The 4,821-nt window shown below is 42.2% G+C and overlaps 1 long non-coding RNA gene across 3 annotated transcripts; it reads right to left on the reverse strand.

The window, feature by feature from the left end:
- Window positions 1-132: 132 nt before the first annotated feature.
- Window positions 133-3,130, reverse strand: LOC146678419 (uncharacterized). 3 transcript variants are annotated; one of them, XR_014908513.1, is made up of 5 exons: window positions 2,982-3,129; window positions 2,532-2,884; window positions 774-891; window positions 628-686; window positions 133-461 (listed from the first exon to the last, which is right to left on the reverse strand). It is a non-coding gene; the product is annotated as an uncharacterized LOC146678419 (long non-coding RNA). The 3 variants fall into 3 exon arrangements; XR_014908505.1 differs by having other exon boundaries at window positions 628-891; window positions 2,982-3,130; XR_014908498.1 differs by having other exon boundaries at window positions 133-891; window positions 2,982-3,108.
- Between the last annotated feature and the right edge of the window lie 1,691 nt (window positions 3,131-4,821).

Consider the following 4,821-nt stretch of genomic DNA (forward strand, 5'->3'; position numbering starts at 1 on the left):
GAGTTGTCACTGCTATAATGCCATCATGTTTTATCTAGGGGTCTAGATTTATGCCTATAGTGCACTGCCATGTAAATAATTTGCATTTACTGAATGAGTATCACTGTTCAAAAATTGAATAAAGAAACAAACTAATTTTTGCCTTTTTTTTATTAAAACCACTTTATAGAACATCACATCAGTTACAATGTAGAATCCATGTCACTGGAGCATTTTGATTCAAACAGTAAAAAGGTGAGCTGTGAAGACCAAGGACAAGTGCAGTTCACAGGTTTTCTATCCAAGGAATCCCAGAAGATTGCATGGTGTCATTGCCCAGCAGTTGTTCGCAGGACATATGGACTCAACCTCAACAATCCCTCACACTGAGCAGCATGAAGTGACAGTGCAGAGGAAAAACTCCCCTTTAACAAGAAGAAACCTCCAGCAGAACCAGAACCCGGTTCAGTACCAGCAGCCATCTGGGTTTGGAGGAGAGAGACAGAGACACAGAACTACCAAAAGTATATTTTTTTTATGTGATTGACTGTTGTTGTAATTCAAGCCCTGAGTGTAGAGCAGGTAAGATATAAAGTTGCATCCTAAATTCCATGCTCATGCAGAGTGTTTAGTTTATGACTTTTTCACCTGGTCATTGAACAGATGGTCTTTTAGGGTTGACCAAGCTGGTACCTTGACTCTGTTCTCTGCAAGATGTTGCAAAAAACAAAATCATATGGAGACAATATTGGACACAAAAAATATATAACAATTTAGTTAAATGTAGCATTAACTCATAAGTCTTGCTAAAGTAAATCTTGTATTCTGATTCATCACAGCAGCAGTTCAGTTGGATGATGTCAGCAACTGCAGCAAGTGTCTTGCTGACTGAATAATTTCATCTTGCATAATCTGAAACAAACACAAAGACAGAAACAATTTATAAATTAACGTTCGATAAAATCTAAGAATTAATCATTTATTAGATACCAATATGAATATGTCTACCATAAAACTTGTGTGGAGCGAAGTTACATTCAATCAAGATGGTCTGGCATGCTACAACTTTATAGTATTCTGGCTACAAGTATACATACCCATCTTGTACATGTTTTTTAACATTATTATTGTTATTATCCTACCCAATTATGTGTTTCTTTTAATCAGAGTATGCTGTTTTAATGACTTTACAATATCATTTACATTGTGTTCCTTACATTTTCCCTAATTGTATGTTATATTAATCCTATATTTCCATCCATCCATCTTTATCCGAGGCCGGGTCGCGGGGGCAGCAGCCTAAGCAAAGAGGCCCAGACCTCCCTCTCCCCAGCCACCTCCTCCAGCTTATCCGGGGGAATACCAAGGCGTTCCCAGGCCAGCCGAGAGATATAATCTCTCCAGCGTGTCCTGGGTCTGCCCCGGGGCCTCCTCCCGGTGGGACATGCCTGGAACACCTCACCCAGGAGGCGCCCAGGGGGCATCCTTGTCAGATGCCCGAACCACCTCAGCTGGCTCCTTTCGATGTGGAGCAGCAGCTGCTCTACTCTGAGCCCCTCCCGGATGGCCGACCTTCTCACCCTATCTCTAAGGGAGAGGCCAGCCACCCTTCGGAGGAAGCTCATTTCTGCCGCTTGTATCCGCGATCTCGTTCTTTCGGTCACTACCCACAGCTCGTGGCCATAGGTGAGGGTAGGGACGTAGATCGACCGGTAAATTGAGAGCTTCGCTTTTACACTCAGCTCCCTCTTCACCACGACGGACCGGTGCAGCGTCCGCATTACTGCAGCTGCAGCCCCAATCCGTCTGTCGAGCTCCGGCTCCCTTCTCCCATCACTCGCGAACAAGACCCCGAGATACTTGAACTCCTCCACTTGGGGCAGGAACTCATCCCCGACTCATCCTATATTTCCGTTTTTATATTTCTAATGTTTGCCTTGTTTTCTTCACTGTCTAGTCTGCCTCTGTCTTGCCTGTATGGATGCATTTACACCGAAATGTCCCCAACAAAGGATGTTTTAATTCACCACTATTCCAGTGAAACACGAGTCTCCCATCTTCCTGCTACCAGTCTGGAGTTTTTGTTCACCAAAGCACACACCAACTTCATACTGACGGACAGATCACTGCCCTTTTGCCGCCTTGTCTGACCGTGTTTTGTGGCTGTGGTTCACTTCACCTCACTCTTCCCCATTCTTGTCATTAAATCAGGCTGTTCTGCAACCATGGCAGCCATTCACTCTATGGCTTTATTCATGGTGTATTTTACCCCTTCACCAAAGGCCGTTCTCGTTTCCAACATTATATTTGCAGTGTTCGTCTATCTATCAATATCTGCGGAGTATTTTTTTTAACGAGTATCCTATTTTCTAAAGCACAGCATGTAAAGGGTAGCTCGGTTAGCAGGATGCTAGCATGTAGCGCTTAGTGAGACACGCCTCAGACGAGTTGAGCAAAGACCCCGTCTGTGTACTTTATACGTGAGCAACGGATTTAAATAAAATTAAGGTTTCAAAAGACAAACTTGAAGATAAAAAAATATATATACTCACCGGAGAGCCGCCAGGGTTTGCCGCTGCCATCTTGGCGCTCCTAAATTCAAAACTGCCTCTGCAGTCAGGCAGGGGAGGCGTGGAAATTGTCTTTGAGTTAGTCAAACGTTTTCCTTAGTTCGAGTAGATGATAAAAAAAATAATAATAATGTTAGCAGAGCTGCTCTGGGCAGCGTTATGGCACGATAATCTTAAGGGAGAATAAAAAGTCGACACACATATCTCATTCCTGACGGAGGACTCTACCACTACACTTCTCCAGTGCATTCACAGAGTCGTTGCATGGTAAGACCTGGATGGGAAGTGGGCGGAGCCTTTTACCGTCATTTTATTACGGCGCAAAGTACAAACACCTGTGGACACACAATCCAACAAATAATAAATGGGATTTTAAGTAGGACTAGGCGTTCTGTAATGATCTCTATTTAGGAGAAAAACTTAATCACTCACCTTTAAACAGCTCTCTTTTAGGAGACACACTGCTGGCTAACGGTGTCATGTGATCAAACAGCGTAATTTAATTGGCTGAGAGCCACTCGACTCGATCTGGTGCTGATTGCTCTGGCTTGGGTCATTAAAGTTCATCACTTTTGCAGTTGAATTTTTGCAGGTGAATTTTTTTCAGGTGAATTTTTGCAGGTGAATTTTTTTTCAGGTGAATTTTTTTCAGGTGAATTTTTGCAGGTGAATTTTTTGCAGGTGAATTTTTGCAGGTGAATTTTTGCAGGTGAATATTTTTGCAGGGAAATTTGGAGGATAAAAATTCAGTGTCATAAATTCAATGTCTAAAAATACTTGAATTCTGATGATACTGGACTGTGACTTGTAGCGGTACCAGTTGGATTGGACGGGCACTGATGTGGTTACAAAGCCGAAGTCTCGTGTCCCGGACTTTCTCTGAAACCATTATAGTTTTTGTTTTGCTTTTTTCCAGTTTCTTTTTTTAATATCATAAAATACCTTCTGGAGTCTGGTCTCTGCACTGAGCAGATGTGCATTTATTTGCGTACTTATTTTAGCATTTTTCGAATCACCTTTAATTTCAGTGATCAGAAAGAGTGCAGGTTCAGTCGCAAATGTCCCCACTTTCCCCGAAATTAAACTTTGCCACTTTTGCTGCTGCTGCAGAGACTGATTCTTTGTGTCGTCTCTCTCTACAGTTGTTCCACTCACGCTGTGCCAAAGATGTCCCGAAATTAAACTGAAGAAGGAAACGCATTTCAGTTGTGGTTATGTGTCCGTCTACGTACGCGTTTCCTTTTGCTCTGACACCTTTGAACCTCTGAATTTCGGTTCCCAGAACTACGTGAAAAATTGAAACCGTTCTTTGGCGCCATCTACTGAAACTTTAACGTGCTGCAGCTGGCGGTAGCGCTCACATCTAGAATTCGTTTTTTAAAAATCTGCTCTTAATTTGAAATAAGTCTAGATCCAACAGGTCGCCTGTTGGGTTGTTTCTTTTGAGAATCTCTGATGTCCACGCTTGGCTTGCTCTACAATTCAACAGGACTTTGTTGCTTATTTACAGACATTCTTTTGACCGCTTCAGCTGTAACAGGTAATCAACCCATCTAGTCTTAAGGGTAGGGTTGGGCTTGTTGTACTGTGTTTTAATGGCACATTTTCAAAGAATAGATCCTTTCAATTTTCTTCTGCTTATCTAGTTATCAATACCCTGGACAGGTAACCAGTCTATCACAGAGGTAAGGCAGAGATTCATGTCCACATTCACACCTATTTTTGGACTGTGGAGGAACCCACTTAGACATGGGGAGAACATGCAAACTGCACACAAAGGCCACAGACTAGATTCGATCCCATGACATGACAGCGTTACAGTGGCCGCAGGTTTGTCGGCTACACATCCGCAATGCGAATCTTCCACCATCTTTGTGATGTTCCACCATCACAAAGATGCTCTATTGGATTAAAATATGGGGATTAGGATTGTGGAGCTTTATGACACCAACACAGAAGGTCATCTTGACCTTATATGCACAATTGGAGTGAGTTGCAACCATTTGATTGGCTAATTAGATAACATTTATAGGCAGGTAAACAAGTGGACCTAACAAGATGGCCTCTTACTTTAAGTGATAATCCAAATGCCTCTAGGTGGGTTGATAGTAGCCTAAAATATGTTGAGGTTGAAATACATCACTCATCAGCATTTTGAGAAAAAAAACAAACAAACAAACAAAAAACCCAAAACAAACACCAGGAGTAGAAGTTACTAGAAATCAGTTTTTTGCATTTGTCTCTAAATAAGAACAACTAACACAGATCATTG

Source organism: Rhamphochromis longiceps, linkage group LG1, assembly GCF_057381845.1.
Source record: "Rhamphochromis longiceps isolate RC_006_pf linkage group LG1, R_longiceps_female_GT1.1, whole genome shotgun sequence".
Classification (NCBI taxonomy): Eukaryota; Metazoa; Chordata; class Actinopteri; order Cichliformes; family Cichlidae; genus Rhamphochromis; species Rhamphochromis longiceps.